Here is a 22,470-nt window from a genome sequence, read left to right as displayed (position 1 = left end):
TCTCTCTCTCTCTCTCTCTCTCTCTCTGACCCATGTCACATCTCCAGGGAGGTTGAGAATTAACAGCCCCCAGTCAGTAACACATCATAGGGCAACACAACAGAACCCAGTCTCCGCAATGACACAAGGACTTGACTTGAATGTCAGGATTTCCATATTTCAGAATCTGGAATGAATGAATGAATGAATGAATGAATGAATGAATGAATGAGTGAGTGAATGAATGAATGAATGAATGAATGAATGAGTGAGTGAATGAATGAATGAATGAATGAATGAATGAATGAATGAATGCCACAGAGGGAAATATAAAAGCCTTAACCGCTGGGATGTTTGAAATGATCGTCTGTTGTTAAGACAGTGTTTTATCTCTTAACTGTAATTCATGTCTCCAGCACAATGTTTAATCAATCAGGGAAAGTTAATAAGGTCATTCACATCAGATAGTGTTTTGGGGTTCATGTCTATCACAGTAAATGACCTAAGTAATGCCTTTGTTGACATAATATTAGTGTACTTTGAAAGTACAAAGTGTGTCCTTCAAACATGTTCAGTGAGTAAAAGCAGTTCAGGGGACGATTGAGGTGAGGGTTGATGGCTGGTAGGCAGGTCATCTCTCTCTGACTCCTCCCTCTCTTTCTCCCTGGCCTGAGCTGTGTTCCAATACTCACACTAACTGCACTAATTGTACTATTTGTGACGTAAATTGAGTATGGTGTATGCTTATTGGTCATAGTGTGGATATAGTTAGTATGCTTATTGGTCATAGTATGGATATAGATAGTATGGATATAGTTAGTATGGATATAGTTAGTATGCATATTGGTCATAGTATGGATATAGTCAGTGTGGATATAGTTAGTATGCTTATTGGTCATAGTATGGATATAGATAGTATGGATATAGTTAGTATGGATATAGTTAGTATGCATATTGGTCATAGTATGGATATAGTCAGTATGCTTATTGGTCATAGTATGGATATAGTCAGTATGCATATTGGTCATAGTATGGATATAGTCAGTATGCTTATTGGTCATAGTATGGATATAGTCAGTATGCTTATTGGTCATAGTATGGATATAGTTAGTATGGATATAGTCAGTATGCTTATTGGTCATAGTATGGATATAGTCAGTATGCTTATTGGTCATAGTATGGATATAGTCAGTATGCTTATTGGTCATAGTATGGATGTAGTTAGTATGCTTATTGGTCATAGTATGGATATAGTTAGTATGCTAAAAGTTCCTGGATGTCGTACTACATTCGCCATAATTTGAAGTATACAAGCAGAGGACACTATTTCCGTGCTTTTAGAGCCCGTAATGCAATTCTTCAGAAAATGGGCGTAGCTTCACAACATTTTCAGATTTGAAGAAAATTTGCGGAAAATATGCAGCTGAAGTCCGACAAGAGTGGATACAAATTCATTGCTTTAACTAATTATGACAAATGTTAAGACCACGTTGAGCCATGTAATAAAAAAGTCATGACTTTTCAAATAAGTTATGTTACATGTTATGTTGGCTGACAATTTGTTCTGCTTCGCTAGCCTTACGAACCGAATAGCATATCATTACAACATTTGCTTGAATGTACCGGTATGTTAACTAGCTACCTAACGTTAGGTGGCTACTAATACATCAAACCTGCCAGTAAATGAACTATCTGCTATCTAACTAACTACCCAACGTTTATTGACTTGATTATTTATGTCATTCTTAGTTAACTGGTATAGTCGTTGTTCGTTCTCAACGGACATTGATATTGAAATCGTAAGATGTATAGCTAGTCATTTGTTATGCTAACAAGCTAGCAAGAAGTTGCATAGCAACAGCATCAACTTCCGGTAGACAGGCAAAGCGCTAGTACACTCAACTAAAAGGATACCGTTTGTTTACAGTATACTAAAATGAACTAATAGTATATGCTGTCGTACGTAGTATACAGAATGTTAGTATGGGTATTGACCTTTCTCCCTCTGACTGACTCAAAGGTCAGATGCCTGCCGGCTCCTCTCTCTCAGATGTAGGCCACCATACTGTCTGGGCCTAGGGTACGTCTGGGGTACTGGCTAACCTACGTAGACTACTCCTAATGACAACTACCTGAAGATACATCACTATCTACTCCTGATGGAAACTAACTGAAGATACATCACTATCTACTCCTAATGACAACTAACTGAAGATACATCACTATCTACTCCTGATGGAAACTAACTGAAGATACATCACTATCTACTCCTGATGGAAACTAAGTGAAGATACATCACTATCTACTCCTAATGGAAACTAACTGAAGATACATCACTATCTACTCCTAATGACAACTACCTGAAGATACATCACTATCTACTCCTGATGGAAACTAACTGAAGATACATCACTATCTACTCCTAATGACAACTACCTGAAGATACATCACTATCTACTCCTGATGGAAACTAACTGAAGATACATCACTATCTACTCCTAATGACAACTACCTGAAGATACATCACTATCTACTCCTGATGGAAACTAACTGAAGATACATCACTATCTACTCCTAATGACAACTACCTGAAGATACATCACTATCTACTCCTAATGACAACTACCTGAAGATACATCACTATCTACTCCTAATGGAAACTAACTGAAGATACATAACTATCTACTCCTGATGGAAACTACCTGAAGATACATCACTATCTACTCCTGATGGAAACTAAGTGAAGATACATCACTATCTACTCCTGATGGAAACTAACTGAAGATACATCACTATCTACTCCTAATGACAACTAACTGAAGATACATCACTATCTACTCCTAATGACAACTAACTGAAGATACATCACTATCTACTCCTAATGACAACTAACTGAAGATACATCACTATCTACTCCTAATGACAACTTTTTTTTACAATTGTTGTATTTAACCTTTATTTAACTAGGCATGTCAGTTATGAACAAATTCTTATTTACAATGACGGCCTACCCCGGCCAAACTCTAACCCGGACGACGCTGGGCCAATTGTGCGCCGCCCTATTGCACTCCAAATCACAGCTGGTTGTGACCCAGCCTGAAATCGAACCAGGGTCTGTAGTGACGCCTCTAGCACTGAGATGCAGTGCCTTAGACCGCTGCGCCACTCGGGAGCCTCCAACTTTTGTGAGGTTTCCAAGGTTTCTGACACCTTAAGACATATACATTCCTCCATTTAGTTCCACCATTAATTCCCCATACTGTAGACCGGTCCGTGTGTTGTTCTGTAGGAGAGGCACAGCGTGGAGATGATTGATGCGATTACAATATGAACTGGGGCCTGCTATTACAGAGCAGCATGGAGGACTCAAACGAAACGAGTACTGTACTGTACACACAAAAATGTTAATTCATGTGTGTACACATCAAGGACATCTTGCTGCCTTTTATTTGGCCCTGCAAGCAATTCCGTGTGAATAAATAGTGAATGAATAGTGAATAAATAGTGAATGAACAGTGAATGAATAGTGAATGAATAGTGAATGAATAGTGAATAAAAAGTGAATGAATAGTGAATGAATAGTGAATGAATAGTGAATGAATAGTGAATGAATAGTGAATGAACAGTGAATGAATAGTGAATGAATAGTGAATGAATAGTGAATGAATAGTGAATGAACAGTGAATGAATAGTGAATGAATAGTGGATAAATAGTGAATGAATAGTGAATGAATAGTGAATGAACAGTGAATGAATAGTGAATGAATAGTGGATAAATAGTGAATGAATAGTGAATGAATAGTGGGCCACTTGGACACCATATTAAAAAAAGGCTTTTAGTTCAGTCTCCGCTCTGGCCAACTCAGTAGGTCCTGAGTGCTAAAATAAAACTACTCACAGACGATAAACAAACACAATTACTTATTTTTTGTTAATATGACAAGTGTGTGTTTTTATGCTAACGTTCATTGTCTTCCAGCCCATTCTGTATGGTGAGCACTAAGCAGCCGGATTGAGACAGTGGCTGTCACTGCGTTAAGAACACTGCTTGTGTGTTGGTCTGTATGGAAGCTTTACAGACTCTATGATGTGTCCATATGGATGTAAGGAGGCCCCTTCTCATACTCCCCCGGGACTCCCACTCTGTTTGTTTAGGCCTCTATTCACATGCTAATGCCCTGCCCACTGCAGCAGAGTCCACAGAGACTGGTCTGACACACAGAGAGGAGAGTCACACTGGTGTCACAAGGTGGAAGGTCTATTGATTGTTCTCATGTGTGAGTGTCAGCCGCACACACATGCATGAGGAGGTGCGGACGTATGCAGACACAGAGTCACACTAAATGCCCATACACACACACACACACACACACACAAACACACACACACACACACACACACACACACACACACGTCTGCACACATGCATGAGGAGGTGCGGACGTATGCAGACACACAGTCACACTAAATGCCCATACACACACACACACACACACACACACACACACACACACACACACACACACACACGTCTGCACACATGCACTTATGCATACACACACATGACACGATGCCAAGCACGTGTACCAACAGTGAGACTCTGACTTCAGTTCTCATTCAATTTGAGCCATAGTATATCATATTGATCAGGGAGGGGTTTGAACACTAGGAACTGTCTTTGATGGGAAATGTATTTTCTGCCCAGTGACACTGTGGGTAAGTGAGACCTCAGGGTCAAGAGCTGGGGAGTGAGCCGGAGTGCCACTTCCAAAATCACTACGCCGTGTCCATGGCAACGCTCCCTGGTCTACGAGTTCCTACTCTGTTACCAAGTGAACCTCCTCGATTGAAGAGTAGCCAAGGAGAGGAGACACAAAGAGACACTAACACAGCCATCTTTATGACAACTCTGAGAGGGAATTCATTCTAAATACAGCTCTCCAACACTCTGCTCTCAGAGAGACAGCTGGAGTTGGTTTAGACACTGAAGCAGAACCACTTGACTGAGTCAAAGAAGGCCGTGCACGCTCGTCTGAATCTGAGGAGAGCTGCACTAGCTACGTTAGGCTACAGTGCGGCAGGGTAGCCTAGTGGTTAGAGCGTGGAGATGATTGATGCGTTGGACTAGTAACCGGAAGGTTGCAAGTTCAAACCCCTGAGCTGACAAGGTACATTCTGCCCCTGAACAGGCAGTTAACCCACTGTTCCTAGGCCATCATTGAAAATAAGAATGTGTTCTGAACTGACTTGCCTGGTTAAATAAAGGTCAAATAAAAATTTGTCACTTCTTCAGGACTAATGTGTTGCTGTATAAAGAAGAGATAAGGGGCTCGGTCTCTTTCTTAATCCACGGGGAAATATGCCGCTATTCACACAGCGATCACTGGCGTATAAAGGTAAGTATTATTTACAAACACTCATTTGTTCTGCAGACAATAGAGAGTTAACACTTTCCTTCACATCAGAGTTAAAAACAGACAGTTTAAGTATGAAAATATGGCGGTAAGCAAACACCTTCCATTGATTTACTAACTCCTGGATGTAGGGATGTCAAACATATTATACACTCTGGACGTACAAGGTGAGTAAAGATATGCTGCTTTTACTGATCGGATCTCTCATGGTACTGTTGATTCAATTTGTATCCACACAGAAAAACCATGGCAACAAATGACACCAACACACACAGACTACACCAACACCTCTTGTTAGGAAACCAAGCCTCACAGTCTCCTTGTTGAACTAGGCCTCTGACCGGATTGTGATCATAGCGTGGCTTTGTGCCCCAGTTCAAATCAATGACCTCAGCCCTTTCACTCACACACAGCCTGCCTATTGATGGCTGGATGGGGTCAGACATTCTAGAAGCATCCACACAATCCTCTGGTCTTTCTCTACGGGGCTCTGTCTCTGTTCTGTGGGGCTTTGGGATAATGCTGATGGTCAGCACACGGCCACACAGGCCTCCCCACAGACCTATTGTGAAACCATGTTGTTGACATGGTGGAGAGGGTGGAGGGATAGAGGGATAGAGGGATGCAGGGGTGGAGAGGGTGGAGGGATGGAGAGGGTGGAGGGGTGGAGGGGTGGAGAGGGTGGAGGGATGGGGAGGGTGGAGGGATGGAGGGATGGAGGGGTGGAGGGATGGAGGGGTGGAGAGGGTGGAGAGGGTGGAGGGATGGAGGGGTGGAGAGGGTGGAGGGATGGAGGGGTGGAGGGATGGAGGGGTGGAAGGGTGGACAGATGGAGAGGGTGGAGGGGTGGAGAGGTGGAGGGATGGGGAGGGTGGAGGGATGGAGGGATGGAGGGGTGGAGGGATGGAGGGGTGGAGAGGGTGGAGGGATGGAGGGGTGGAGGGATGGAAAGGGTGGAGGGATGGGAGGGTGGATGGAGGGATGGAGGGGTGGAGGGATGGAGGGGTGGAGGGGTGGAGAGGGTGGAGGGATGGGGAGGGTGGAGGGATGGAGGGATGGAGGGGTGGAGGGATGGAGGGGTGGAGAGGGTGGAGGGATGAGAGGGTGGAGGGATGGAGGGGTGGAGAGGGTGGAGGGATGGAGGAGGGATGGAGGGATGGAGGGGTGGAGGGGTGGAAGGGTGGACAGATGGAGAGGGTGGAGGGGTGGAGAGGTGGAGGGATGGGGAGGGGTAGAAGGATGGAGGGGTGGAGAGGGTGGAGGGATGAGAGGGTGGAGGGATGGAGGGGTGGAGAGGGTGGAGGGATGGAGGGGTGGAGGGATGGAGGGATGGAGGGGTGGAGGGGTGGAAGGGTGGACAGATGGAGAGGGTGGAGGGGTGGAGAGGTGGAGGGATGGGGAGGGTGGAGGGATGGAGGGATGGAGGGATGGAGGGGTGGAGGGGTGGAGAGGGTGGAGGGATGGAGGGGTGGAGGGATGGAGGGATGGCGGGGTGGAGGGATGGAGGGGTGGAGGGGTGGAGGGATGGAGGGGTGGAGGGGTGGAAGGGTGGACAGATGGAGAGGGTGGAGGGGTGGAGAGGTGGAGGGATGGGGAGGGTGGAGGGATGGAGGGATGGAGGGGTGGAGAGGGTGGAGGGATGGGAGGGTGGATGGAGGGATGGAGGGGTGGAGGGATGGAGGGGTGGAGGGGTGGAGAGGGTGGAGGGATGGGGAGGGTGGAGGGATGGAGGGATGGAGGGGTGGAGGGATGGAGGGGTGGAGAGGGTGGAGGGATGGAGAGGGTGGAGGGATGGAGGGGTGGAGGGATGGAGGGGTGGAGGGGTGGAGAGGGTGGAGGGATGGAGGGGTGGAGGGATGGAGGGATGGAGGGGTGGAGGGATGGAGGGGTGGAGGGGTGGAAAGGGTGGAGGGATGGGAGGGTGGAGGGATGGAGGGATGGAGAGGGTGGAGGGATGGAGGGGTGGAGAGGGTGGAGGGATGGAGGGGTGGAGGGATGGAGGGATGGAGGGGTGGAGGGGTGGAAGGGTGGACAGATGGAGAGGGTGGAGGGGTGGAGAGGTGGAGGGATGGGGAGGGTGGAGGGATGGAGGGATGGAGGGGTGGAGGGATGGAGGGGTGGAGGGGTGGAGAGGGTGGAGATTGGAGGGGTGGAGGGATGGAGGGATGGAGGGGTGGAGGGGTGGAAAGGGTGGAGGGATGGGAGGGTGGAGGGATGGAGGGATGGAGGGGTGGAGGGATGGAGGGGTGGAGGGGTGGAGAGGGTGGAGAGATGGAGGGGTGGAGGGATGGAGGGATGGAGGGATGGAGGGGTGGAGAGGGTGGAGGGATGGAGAGGGTGGAGGGATGGAGGGGTGGGGAGGGTGGAGGGTTGGAGAGGGTGGAGGGATGGAGGGATGGAGGGGTGGAGGGATGGAGGGGTGGAGGGGTGGAGAGGGTGGAGGGGTGGAGGGATGGAGGGGTGGAGGGGTGGAAGGGTGGACAGATGGAGAGGGTGGAGGGATGGAGGGATGGAGGGGTGGAGGGGTGGAAGGGTGGACAGATGGAGAGGGTGGAGGGGTGGAGGGATGGGGAGGGTGGAGGGATGGAGGGGTGGAGGGATGGAGGGGTGGAGAGGGTGGAGGGGTGGAGGGGTGGAGGGGTGGAGGGATGGAGAGGGTGGAGAGGTGGAGGGGTGGAGGGATGGAGAGGGTGGGGGGGTGGAGAGGGTGGAGAGGGTGGAGGGATGGAGAGGATGGAGGGATGTAGAGGGTGGAGAGATGGAGGGGTGGCTTCTACTCTCTGCAGTGAGAAGGCTCCCACCCTCTACAGTGAGAAGGCTCCTACCCTCTGCAGTGAGAAGGCTCCTACCCTCTGCAGTGAGAAGGCTCCTACCCTCTGCAGTGAGAAGGCTCCCACCCTCTGCAGTGAGAAGGCTCCTACCCTCTGCATTGAGAAGGCTCCTACCCTCTGCAGTGAGAAGGCTCCTACCCTCTGCAGTGAGAAGGCTCCTACCCTCTGCAGTGAAAAGGCTCCTACCCTCTGCAGTGAGAAGGTTCCCACCCTCTATAAATACAGTATCGGGATGAGGTAGATTGGATGGGCTATTTAGAGATGAAATATGTACAGGTGCAGTGATCTGTGAGCTGCTCTGACAGCTGGTGCTTAAAGATAGTGAGGGAGGTAAGAGTCTCCAGCTTCAGAGATTTTTCTAGTTTGTTCCAGTCATTGGCAGCAGAGAACTGGAAGGAGAGGCGGCCAAAGGAATAATTGGCTTTGGGGATGACAAGTGAGATATACCTGCTGGAGCGCGTGCTACGAGTGGGTGCTGCTATGGTGACCAGTGAGATATACCTGCTGGAGTGCGTGCTACGAGTGGGTGCTGCTATGGTGACCAGTGAGATATACCTGCTGGAGCGCGTGCTACGGGTGGGTGCTGCTATGGTGACCAGTGAGCTGAGAAAATATATATTTATTTTTTTACCTTTATTTAACGAGGCAAGTCAGTTAAGAACAATTTCTTATTGAAGGCGGGGCTTTACCTAGCAGAGACTTGTAGATGACCTGGAGCCAGTGGGTTTGGCGACGAGTATGAAGCGAGGGCCAGCCAACGAGAGCATACAGGTCGCAGTGGTGGCTTTGGTGACAAAACTCTCATCCAATTTGTTGAGTAGAGTGTTGGAGGTTATTTTCTCTGTGTGCCTCACAACCATGTTAGACCATGTTATCCCTCTGAGCTAAAGCCTACAAATATCTATTAAAAGCTCAGGTTAGGCTTCATGTGAACGTACAATAGTTTACCAAAGATGTAACAGCCTCCATGAGGTGAAACAAGACAGAGAGATATTGGATGGATTATACTGCAGTGGTCTCTCACCTCTCATCACACACACACATAGGCAGCAGGTCTTTCTTCACACATACTGTACGCATGCACGCAGATACACACACACAGCAGGTCTGTTCTCACCAGGTGAGAGGACAATGTGATTACCCAGCATGCATTGGAGGCGGCGTTATGAGGGAGAGTGGAAACATGGCAGGTCTGAGATTCACTTCCCATCAGGTCACAGAGCCTAGATCACACAGACTGCTACTGCACCCTACAATCTATCCCATTCTTAGTATAGCACAGTTCTTAGTATAGCACCGTTCACACACACACACACACACAGAGAAAATGCTGGAGGAGAGCTTGTCAGATGCAGCATAGTATTATGTAACAAAGTACAATGTTATCTGAATCCAGAAGTTTCCTACCAATCTTACAATCTATTCAGCATTTATTACAATACAACCTGCTTACTGGCCAGTAATGACTAGAGAGGTAAAGTGACTGGACACCTCGTAGTACACATATGAATGGACTATTAGTGCTTGATAATAGAATTATCATTAGAGGGATGGAGGGATTACTGTGTGGGGATTGGACCTCTCTTCTCTCCGGCCCTCCTCTCAGGGACTATCCCCTGATTCTCCTCTATCCTTGATTTCTGCCAGGGATTGACCCTGATCCCCCCCCCCCCATCTCCTCACCCACCTCCAGCTTTCCCCTCATCCAACTCCACCCCCCCCCCCCCCCCCCACCCTCAGACTACTCATCCTGCCTGATGAACAGATGGAGGGATGAAGGATAGGGGGATGCCAATTCACACTGGTCCTCCTGGCCATCCTCCTGTCCATTCATCCTTACCATCCCAGCAGAGAGAGAGAGAGAATGGGGGATGTGTCAGGTGGACTGGGGATCGTGGACAAGGTCTCTATGTGGATGACCAGTGACAGCAGCATTTAGCATGTTAATACTGTAACCATAAAGGTCTAACAGCTATGCTCTGAAGGTCTCACACACACACACACACACACACACACAGACACAGACACACACACACACACACACACACACTGTGGAAGGTGGGTTACTGGTGCCATAGTAACTCATGTTGTTGTTAAACACAGTGTCACGCTCCGAGGCTCTGAGGCCACGTGTAGCCTGTTCATCAATAGCTTTTACCTTCCAGTGTAATGCCACTGCATATCAATGAAATCCAATGAGATCTACCCAGATTGGCCACCGGTATTTATAGCCACCGATCAATATAACACAAAGCAGTTGAGAGAGAGAATGTATATTGATCTGGAAACCTGCAGAGAAAAGATGGTGCTGAACAGAAACAGATTTCTTCCTGTCTATTTGTTGACGTCAATGTAAGTGAGACACTGACAGCTCGTAATAAAGTGTTACGTTATTTCAGGGAATTCACCATTTCTGCTTTTAAAAAGATCAATAACTCAATAAAACACAACTAGTGAAAGTACTTAGTGACAACTGCTGAGGTACTTTAAAAGACAGACTATTAGTCCCCAACAACATGACTCCATAACAGACTGAACTACAGTCCATGATTAAAAGCTATTTTTGGGACTTCATTTTTCCTCCAAACCACTGTGCCCTTTAAGAGAAAGGGAATTGGTGCGTACGCTGTAACATCATAATGTTGAAATGCCCACTGTAGCCTGAGGAGTGGGCCTTATCTGGTGTGGATTGACTGACTAGACCAGATTCACATCAAAGGCATACACTGTGTTATACTGTAAGTTCATTAGTATCTGATTCTGTTCCCTGTGGTGAACACACACACACACACACACACACACACACACACACACACACACACACACACACAGGGCCTGTATGGATTCACCCTGCAGGGTTCCTTCTCTGGCTGAGCCCATGGCCACTGATGAGATGACCACAGACAAGTGATGGCCACAAAACCACCGACCAGTAACCACCAAACAACCGGCCAGCAACCAACCAACAATAAACCCAACAACCTCTACTAAGAGACTGAGGCAAGGCATGTGCACTCTCAGAAATAAAGTTCCATATAGAACCATTTGTCCTGTAGGAGAACCCTCTGAAAAAGTTCCATATAGAACCATTTTTCCTGTAGGAGAACCCTCTGAAAAAGTTCCATATAGAACCATTTCTCCCTGTAGGAGAACCCCCTGAAAAAGTTCCATATAGAACAATTTGTCCCTGTAGGAGAACACTCTGAAAAGTTCTATATAGAACCATTTGTCCTGTAGGAGAACCCTCTGAAAAAGTTCCACATATAACCATTTGTCCTGTAGGAGAACCCTCTGAAAAAGTTCCATATAGAACAATTTGTCCTGTAGGAGAACACTCTGAAAAAGTTCTATATAGAACAATTTGTCCCTGTAGGAGAACCCTCTGAAAAAGTGATTTGTCTTTGTAGGAGAACCCTCTGAAAAAGTGATTTGTCTTTGTAGGAGAACCCTCTGAAAAAGTGATTTGTCTTTGTAGGAAAACCCTCTGAAAAAGTGATTTGTCTTTGTAGGAAAACCCTCTGAAAAAGTGATTTGTCTTTGTAGGAGAACCCTCTGAAAAAGTGATTTGTCTTTGTAGGAGAACCCTCTGAAAAAGTGATTTGTCTTTGTAGGAGAACCCTCTGAAAAAGTGATTTGTCTTTGTAGGAGAACCCTCTGAAAAAGTGATTTGTCTTTGTAGGAAAACCCTCTGAAAAAGTGATTTGTCTTTGTAGGAGAACCCTCCAGATAGAACTCTTTTTGGATCATATTGAACCCTTTTTGGTTCCATATAGAACCTCTGGTTCCACTGTAAAGGTTCTATTTTGAGACTTTTTTCAGAGGGTTCTCCTACAGGGAAAAATGGTTTTACATATCACTCTTCCTTTCTGAGAGTGTGGCAACTGGCAGTGCAATGAATCCAGACACTGTATGCTCATACACTGAGTGGACAAAACATTAAGAATAACATGCTATTTAAATAACACAGACTGACCAGGTGAATCCATTTGAAAGATATGATCCCTTATTGATGTCACTTGATCCACTTCAATCAGTGTAGATGAAGGGGAGGAGACAGGTTAAAGAAGGATTTGTAATCCTTGAGACAGTTGAGACATGGACTGTGTACGTGTGCCATTCAGAGGATGAATGGGCAAGACAACATATTGAAGTGCCTTTGAACGCAGTATGGTAGTAGGTACCAGGCACAATGCTGCTGGGTTTTTCACACTCAACAGTTTCCTGAATGGTCCACCACCCAAAGGACATCCAGACAATTTGACACAACTGTGGGAAGCATTGGAGTCAGCATGGGCCAGCATCCCTGTGGAACACTTTCCACACCTTGTAGAGTCCACACCCTGACACATTGAGGCTGTTCTGAGGGCAAAACGGGGTGCAAGTCAATATTAGGAAGGTGTTCTTAGTGTTTGGTCTACTCCGTGTATATGCCAGTAGTTAGGTAAGTCCAGTACATACTGTACTGTCGTTTGGCAGCGCTGAGAGAAACATAAAAAAGTGTAATTAAATATATTAAACAAATAAAATGTTAAGGAACATATTGATTCTCCAACAAATAGAATGACTTTCAGCGATGACAGATACTTAAAGGTTGCTCTTACCTATGGGGATCCAATCAAAGGGATTCGTCCTCCAGTTGGATTCATCCACACACTCTGACTGCTGAGAAGGACTTCAGACCTGGAACACAAATTAATGAACGTTAGACCCAAGCTTGGCCATCCCACCGTAATGCATCTGTCCTGACATAAAGGAAGAACCAGGAGAAGGGAAATGGAACAGAGGAATGTAAACATGCTGTAGTGTGAGGTAGTAAGTGTTATAAAATGTACAGGGGTATCTAGTTCACATCGCATTTGTTCTGCATGCCCTAGAAATCAACTTTTTACAGATGTGGGATCTTAATTTGAGCCAGTTTGCTACAGCAGGAAAATAATCCTGCAGCAAGAGGAAATGTGGATTATTTTGTGGATTCTAATTCATTATAGAGGATGATACATTTTTTCCTTAGAGCAAATAAAGTTTGATATTTAAAAGAGGAAATCACAAACTTTAAAACTCAAATACACTACAAATGTGTATTTCCTGTTGTGCAGGAAAATTCTCAGCAACTTAAAGAGTCATCAAATAAAGATCCTACATCTGTATGTGCAATAATGTCTTTCACCTGAGTGAAAAAAAGGACAAAAAATCTAACTTAAAAGGAACTTATTATTAGTTATTTCATCAAAACAGAAAAACAAAGAGATGCTCCAAAGGCCTGAAGAGAAGACATCACACAGGACAGTGTCTTATTATGGTAAAATATACACACACACACACACACACACACTTCATGACTATGAATACCTTATCATAACTACCAGTGAAACAAGCCATTATTTTGAGTTTGAGTTTATTTGAGTTTATTTGTATTTTTACAGGGACAGTGCACATTAATCAACGTTTCAGTAAAAGTGTCGGTTTTAGCCAGCCGGCTAATTTTCAACCGCAGTCCCTGGGCAGGTTATTAAAAACAATTACAATATAGACAATAGCAACATAGGACAAGAAAGACATAGCATACAGACAGAGTAACATAGGACAAGTAAGACATAGCAACATAGGACAAGAAAGACATAGCATACAGACAGAGTAACATAGGACAAGTAAGACATAGCATACAGACAGAGCAACATAGGACAAGAAAGACATAGCAACATAGGACAAGAAAGACATAGCATACAGACAGAGTAACATAGGACAAGCAAGACATAGCAACATAGGACAAGAAAGACATAGCATACAGACAGAGTAACATAGGACAAGTAAGACATAGCATACAGACAGAGCAACATAGGACAAGAAAGACATAGCAACATAGGACAAGAAAGACATAGCATACAGACAGAGTAACATAGGACAAGCAAGACATAGCAACATAGGACAAGAAAGACATAGCATACAGACAGAGTAACATAGGACAAGTAAGACATAGCATACAGACAGAGCAACATAGGACAAGAAAGACATAGCAACATAGGACAAGAAAGACATAGCATACAGACAGAGTAACATAGGACAAGCAAGACATAGCAACATAGGACAAGAAAGACATAGCATACAGACAGAGTAACATAGGACAAGTAAGAGATAGCATACAGACAGAGCAACATAGGACAAGAAAGACATAGCAACATAGGACAAGAAAGACATAGCATACAGACAGAGTAACATAGGACAAGCAAGACATAGCAACATAGGACAAGAAAGACATAGCATACAGACAGAGTAACATAGGACAAGTAAGACATAGCATACAGACAGAGCAACATAGGACAAGAAAGACATAGCAACATAGGACAAGAAAGACATAGCAACATAGGACAAGAAATACATAGCAACATAGGACAAGAAAGACATAGCAACATAGGACAAGAAAGACATAGCAACATAGGACAAGAAAGACATAGCAACATAGGACAAGAAAGACATAGCAACATAGGACAAGTAAGACATAGCATACAGACAGAGTAACATAGGACAAGCAAGACATAGCAACATAGGACAAGAAAGACATAGCAACATAGGACAAGAAAGACATAGCAACATAGGACAAGAAAGACATAGCAACATAGGACAAGAAAGACATAGCAACATAGGACAAGTAAGACATAGCATACAGACAGAGCAACATAGGACAAGCAAGACGTAGCATACAGACAGAGCAACATAGGACAAGCAAGATGTAGCATACAGACAGAGCAACATAGGACAAGAAAGACGTAGCATACAGACAGAGCAACATAGGACAAGCAAGACATATCATACAGACAGAGCAACATAGGACAAGCAAGACATATCATACAGACAGAGCAACATAGGACAAGCAAGACGTAGCATACAGACAGAGTAACATAGGACAAGCAAGACATATCATACAGACAGAGCAACATAGGACAAGCAAGACGTAGCATACAGACAGAGCAACATAGGACAAAAAGCAGCAAGACAAAATTCATAAAAGCAACAAAGTGTTTCCACACCTCACAAGCTACAGACAACAGACAACATGGAAAGTCGGCAACACACAGCTAGGGATTATGATCACAAATCTGATTGACCTTTAGCCATGTCTTCAAGCATTTTGTGAAAGTGTGATAGGTGGTGCAGTTATGTGTGTCTGATGGCAGTGTATTCCAGACATGGGAAGCTCTCACAGAGAAAACGGATTTACTAAAGGTGCTTTTCCTTAAGGGAACTATACAGTCACCTCTCATGGCAGACCTTGTGGATCTGCTGCCATATGTCTGGGTTTTCTGTTTAACAAAAATATTGAGTGGAGGGGGAGCCAGGCCATTAAGGATCTTGAATACAAGACATGCGTCGGTGTATTGCACAAGAGTTTCCCAACTCAGGAGCTCATGCTTTCTGAGGATGTAACAGTGATGATGGCTATTGGGCTTCCTATCAAGCACTTTGAGGGCCTGTTTGTAGACAGACTGAATAGGTTTTAATGTTGTACAGCAAGCTTGGGCCCAACTAGTCAAGCAGTATGTTAAGTGGGGGAGTATCATAGATTTGAAGTACAGTTTTGCTACCTCTGTAGTCAAACAATTTCGTATAAATTGGAAATTAGCTAGGTTGAATTTGGTTATTTGAATGACCTTTTTCACATGCTTTTTAAAAGAAAGGTTGGAATCAAGTATGATGCCAAGGTACTTAAAATCAGATACCACCTGGAGCTTCTCCCCTGACACATAGACACCTGGCTCAGTAGCATCTGTTGCCCTCTTTCTGAAGAACATGCAGACAGTTTTTTTCACATTGAGATGCAAACACGAGTCACTGAGCCACTTTGTAACCTGGACCACTACAGTAGTGAGTTCTTGTGCAGCTTTTCCCATTTGTGAGAAAGAACATGACAGATAACAAGCGTTTATAACCAGATATTTTTCTAAACATAAAACAAGGACATTATAACTGTAGTTAGCTCATTCAGTAACTATTCTGAGGAACCTATAAATCTGGCCCTTTTTAACTCTCTGTTTGACTAAATCACATCAGGCAAGCCATCTACCCTTCTCCTGAGATGCGTCCTGAATAGCTCTATGGGCCCTGGTCAAAAGTAGTGCGCTGCATAGGGAATAGGGTGCCATTTGGGACGCATACATCCCCATGAAGCAATCAGCAGCAGCTGCTCTCAGGCAGGCAGAAGCAGAGAAAAGCTAACACACTCCAGCTACACAGGCCTGACCCCAAGCCCTACACAGTTACTATGGAGACAGAGTGAGCGAGACAGAGAGAGAGCGAGAGAGAGAGAGAGAGAGACAGACAGAGAGACAGAGAGAGGGGGGGTGGAGCGAGAGAGCGAGACAGAGAGAGAGAGAGCGAGAGTGAGCGAGAGAGATAGACAAAGAGAGGTGGGAGGGGTGGAGCTAGAGAGAGACAGGGAGAGAGAGACAGAGAGAGAGAGAGAGAAAGAAAGAAAGAAAGAAAGAAAGAAAGAAAGAAAGAAAGAAAGAAAGAAAGAAAGAAAGAAAGAAAGAAAGAAAGAGAGAGGGGGTGGAGGAGGAGAGATGAGGAAGCGAGAGCAGGAGAGAGAGAGAGAGAGAGAGAGAGAGAGAGAGAGGCAGAGAGGGAGGGGGATGGAGAGATGAGGAAGCGAGAGCAGGAGAGAGAGAGAGAGAGAGAGATAGAGAGAGAGGCAGAGAGAGAGAGAGAGAGAGAGAGAGAGAGAGAGAGAGAGAGAAAGAGAGAGGCAGAGAGAGGGGGTGGAGGAGGAGAGATGAGGAAGCGAGAGCAGGAGAGAGAGAGAGAGAGAGAGAGAGAGAGAGAGAGAGAGAGAGAGAGAGAGAGAGAGAGAGAAAGAGAGAGAGAGAGAGAAAGAGAGAGGCAGAGAGAGGGGGTGGAGGAGGAGAGATGAGGAAGCGAGAGCAGGAGAGAGAGAGAGAGAGAGAGAGAGAGAGAGAGAGAGAGAGAAAGAGAGAGGCAGAGAGAGGGGGTGGAGGAGGAGAGATGAGGAAGCGAGAGCAGGAGAGAGAGAGAGAGAGAGAGAGAGAGAGAGAGAGAGAGAGAGAGAGAGAGAGAGAGAGAGAGAGAGAAAGAGAGAGGCAGAGAGAGGGGGTGGAGGAGGAGAGATGAGGAAGCGAGAGCAGGAGAGAGAGAGAGAAGCCGGCACATAAAACATAAAAGCGTTGTGAGTGGGAATCAGTGAAAGAGCATGTATTATTTAGTGTTAAATCTAAAACCTCTTCATCATTGCAGAGCGGGAAGAGAGGAGAGGAGAAAGGTACTGTACATATGAATGCTTTATGGGAAATCCACACACACACAGAGAGCCTCCACACAGCTTCCACATCTCCTCTGCTCTAGGACTGTACTGAGGGCTGAGGACACGTACGCATGCAAACACACACACACAATATATAATTATATATCAGCATAATGTCGCATAGGGCCATTAACACAAAACTGGTCATCCCTCTCTGGTTAGAGGTGAGGTGTGTGTGTTCCTACGTGCGTGGAGCAATTGCATTTAAACATATCCAGTTGAAGACAGAAGCTTACATACACCTTAGCAAATATATTTAAACTCAGTTTTTCACAATTTCTGACATTTAATCAGAGTAAAAATTCCCTGTCTTAGGTCAGTTAGGATCACCACTTTATTTTAAGAATGTGAAATGTCAGAATAATAGTAGAGAGAATGATTTATTTCAGCTTTTATTTATTTCCTGAAAACTTGAAAGGCCGCTCAGTAAGGAAGAAGCCACTGCTCCAAAACCACCATAAAAAAGCCAGACTACGGTTTGCAACTGCACATGGGGACAAAGATCATACTTTTTGGAGAAATGTCCTCTGGTCTGATGAAACGAAAACAGAACTGTTTGGTCATAACGACCATTGTTATGTTTGGAGGAAAAAGGGGGAAGCTTGCAAGCCGAAGAACACCATCCCAACCGTGAAGCACAGGGGAGGCAGCATCATGTTGTGGGGGTGCTTTGCTGCAGGAGGGACTGGTGCACTTCACAAAATAAATGGCATCATGAGGGAGGAAAACAATGTGGATATATTGAAGCAACATCTCAAGACATCAGTCTTGACTTTTGTGAAGTGCAGCAGTCCCTCCTGCAGCAAAGCACCCCAACAACAATGTGCAGTTGCAAACCGTAGTCTGGCTTTTTTATGGTGGTTTTGGAGCAGTGGCTTCTTCCTTACTGAGCGGCCTTTCAGGTTTTCCAAGTTAAATCTTGGTCGCAAATGGGTCTTCCAAATGGACAATGACCCCAAGCATACTTCCAAAGTTGTGGCAAAATAGTTTAAGGACAACAAATTCAAGGTATTGAAGTGGCCATCACAAAGCCATGACCTCAAAACTATAGAAAATTTGTGGGCAGAACTGAAAAAGCGTGTGCGAGCAAGGAGGCCTACAAACCTGACTCAGTTACACCAGCTCTGTCAGGAGGAATGGGACAAAATTCACCCAACTTATTGTGGGAAGCTTGTGATGAAATAAATAAAAGCTGAAATAAATAATTCTCTCTAATATTATTCTGACATTTCACATTCTTAAAATAAAGTGGTGATCCTTACTGACCTAAGACAGGGAATTTTTACTCTGATTAAATTCGGAATTGTGAAAAACTGAGTTTAAATGTATTTGCTAAGGTGTATGTAAACTTCCGACTTCAACTGTATTTATATTTAACAAGGAAAGTAAGAACAAATTCTTATTTACAATGACGGCCAATTGTGCGCCGCCCTATGTGACTCACAATCATGTCCGATTGTGACACAGCCTGGATTCGAACCAGGGTGTCTGTAGTGACGCCTCAAGCACTGAGATGCAGTGCCTTAGAAAGCAATATGTTTTTTTCTCAAGGCTGTTTGAGGGAGAGATGGAGGGAAGGAAGAACAGAGAAAAGAAAGAATCATGTCTAGAGGTGATTGGTTTATATCATAGGAGACACTATACCTACCAGTCTGTAGATCAGCTGTACTACATTAAAGCTGTGGTAATATAGGAGACACTATACCTACCAGTCAGTAGATCAGCTGTACTACAATAAAGCTGTGGTAATATAGGAGACACTATACCTACCAGTCTGTAGATCAGCTGTACTACAATAAAGCTGTGGTAATATAGGAGACACTATACCTACCAGTCAGTAGATCAGCTGTACTACATTAAAGTTGTGGTAATATAGGAGACACTATACCTACCAGTCTGTAAATCAGCTGTACTACATTAAAGCTGTGGTAATATAGGAGACACTATACCTACCAGTCTGTAAATCAGCTGTACTACAATAAAGCTGTGGTAATATAGGAGACACTATACCTACCAGTCTGTAAATCAGCTGTACTACAATAAAGCTGTGGTAATATAGGAGACACTATACCTACCAGTCTGTAGATCAGCTGTACTACATTAAAGCTGTGGTAATATAGGAGACACTAAACCTACCAGTCTGTAGATCAGCTGTACTACATTAAAGCTGTGGTAATATAGGAGATACTATACCTACCAGTCTGTAGATCAGCTGTACTACATTAAAGCTGTGGTAATATAGGAGACACTATACCTACCAGTCAGTAGATCAGCTGTACTACAATAAAGCTGTGGTAATATAGGAGACACTATACCTACCAGTCAGTAGATCAGCTGTACTACATTAAAGTTGTGGTAATATAGGAGACACTATACCTACCAGTCTGTAAATCAGCTGTACTACATTAAAGCTGTGGTAATATAGGAGACACTATACCTACCAGTCTGTAAATCAGCTGTACTACATTAAAGCTGTGGTAATATAGGAGACACTATACCTACCAGTCTGTAAATCAGCTGTACTACAATAAAGCTGTGGTAATATAGGAGATACCATACCTACCAGTCTGTAGATCAGCTGTACTACATTAAAGCTGTGGTAATATAGGAGACACTATACCTACCAGTCTGTAAATCAGCTGTACTACAATAAAGCTGTGGTAATATAGGAGACACTATACCTACCAGTCAGTAGATCAGCTGTACTACAATAAAGCTGTGGTAATATAGGAGACACTATACCTACCAGTCAGTAGATCAGCTGTACTACATCATTGAAATTAAGAATTTGTTCTTAACTGACTTGCCTAGTTAAATAAAGTACACCCTGCCGTGTGTGTGTGTGTGTGTGTGTGTGTGTGTGTGTGTGTGTGTGTGTGTGTGTGTGTGTGTGTGTGTGTGTGTGTGTGTGTGTGTGTGTGTGCGTGCGTGCGTGCGTAGCCTAATCCTATCAGGAAAATCTCTGGAGGTGTCGGTGAAAACAGTGTTTCCTCACACCCAGTCTGTCTACCACCTCCTCCCCCCTCCCTCCCTCCCTCCCTCTCTCTCTCTCTCCCCCACCCCTCCCTGTTCCTGCACTGCACACACCCCCCCGCCCTTCAATATGACCGCATCACACACGCTGGCAGATTAAAAACCACCCCTTTGTCCCCCCCACAATGTGGGTTAACACACTTCCTGGTGCTCCACAGACTGTCAGACAGACAGACTGTCAGACAGACAGCACTATGACACAGAGGCTACTATTCAGTCGTTGTGTTAGTCCATAAAGGCTTATTACACTGTCTGAGTATATTATAGTCTTATAGCCAGGTGATTGATAGCGATTTCATTTGGCATTCAATTAAAAATCATTGTAAGAGCTATAGGGGATTATTTAAATTGAACATTTATATAATGGTCCTTTCACTGGGGAATCAAAAACAGCTGTCATTATACTCTATAGACTAGAGGTCATGTACATGGGACACGTTATCTGTCATTATACAGAGACTCTATAGACTAGAGGTCATGTACATGGGACACGTTATCTGTCATTATATAGAGACTCTATAGACTAGAGGTCATGTACATGGGACACGTTATCTGTCATTATACTCTATAGACTAGAGGTCATGTACATGGGACACGTTATCTGTTATTATATAGAGACTCTATAGACTAGAGGCCATGTACATGGGAAACGTTATCTGACATTATACAGAGACTCTATAGACTAGAGGTCATGTACATGGGACACGTTATCTGTCATTATACAGAGACTCTATAGACTAGAGGTCATGTACATGGGACACGTTATCTGTCATTATACAGAGACTCTATAGACTAGAGGTCATGTACATGGGACACGTTATCTGTTATTATATAGAGACTCTATAGACTAGAGGTCATGTACATGGGACACGTTATCTGTCATTATACAGAGACTCTATAGACTAGAGGTCATGTACATGGGACACGTTATCTGTCATTATACAGAGACTCTATAGACTAGAGGTCATGTACATGGGACACGTTATCTGTTATTATATAGAGACTCTATAGACTAGAGGTCATGTACATGGGACACGTTATCTGTTATTATATAGAGACTCTATAGACTAAAGGTCATGTACATGGGACACGTTATCTGTCATTATACAGAGACTCTATAGACTAGAGGTCATGTACATGGGACACGTTATCTGTTATTATATAGAGACTCTATAGACTAGAGGTCATGTACATGGGACACGTTATCTGTCATTATACAGAGACTCTATAGACTAGAGGTCATGTACATGGGACACGTTATCTGTCATTATACAGAGACTCTATAGACTAGAGGTCATGTACATGGGACACGTTATCTGTCATTATATAGAGACTCTATAGACTAGAGGTCATGTACATGGGACACGTTATCTGTCATTATACAGAGACTCTATAGACTAGAGGTCATGTACATGGGACACGTTATCTGTCATTATACAGAGACTCTATAGACTAGAGGTCATGTACATGGGACACGTTATCTGTCATTATACAGAGACTCTATAGACTAGAGGTCATGTACATGGGACACGTTATCTGTCATTATACAGAGACTCTATAGACTAGAGGTCATGTACATGGGACACGTTATCTGTCATTATACAGAGACTCTATAGACTAGAGGTCATGTACATGGGACACGTTATCTGTCATTATACAGCGACTCTATAGACTAGAGGTCATGTACATGGGACACGTTATCTGTCATTATACAGAGACTCTATAGACTAGAGGTCATGTACATGGGACACGTTATCTGTCATTATACAGAGGCTCTATAGACTAGAGGTCATGTACATGGGACACGCTATCTGTCATTATACAGAGACTCTATAGACTAAAGGTCATGTACATGGGACACGTTATCTGTCATTATACAGAGACTCTATAGACTAGAGGT

General features: G+C 44.5%; 1 protein-coding gene across 18 annotated transcripts in view; it reads right to left on the bottom strand.

Moving 5' to 3' along the window:
• nrcama (neuronal cell adhesion molecule a) overlaps positions 1-22,470 on the bottom strand; it is a 144,432-nt gene that overhangs the window by 55,993 nt on the left and 65,969 nt on the right. For all 18 annotated transcript variants that reach the window (XM_036956881.1, XM_036956884.1, XM_036956883.1 and 15 more), the window contains exon 2: positions 12,826-12,904. The gene's annotated coding sequence lies outside the window, so the exon portion shown is untranslated. The remainder of the gene's footprint in view (positions 1-12,825; positions 12,905-22,470) is intronic.

This window comes from Oncorhynchus mykiss, chromosome 21, assembly GCF_013265735.2.
Source record: "Oncorhynchus mykiss isolate Arlee chromosome 21, USDA_OmykA_1.1, whole genome shotgun sequence".
Classification (NCBI taxonomy): domain Eukaryota; kingdom Metazoa; phylum Chordata; class Actinopteri; order Salmoniformes; family Salmonidae; genus Oncorhynchus; species Oncorhynchus mykiss.
The sequence above is the reverse complement of the archived record's forward strand: the minus strand, read 5'-3'. Positions and strand labels throughout refer to the sequence as shown.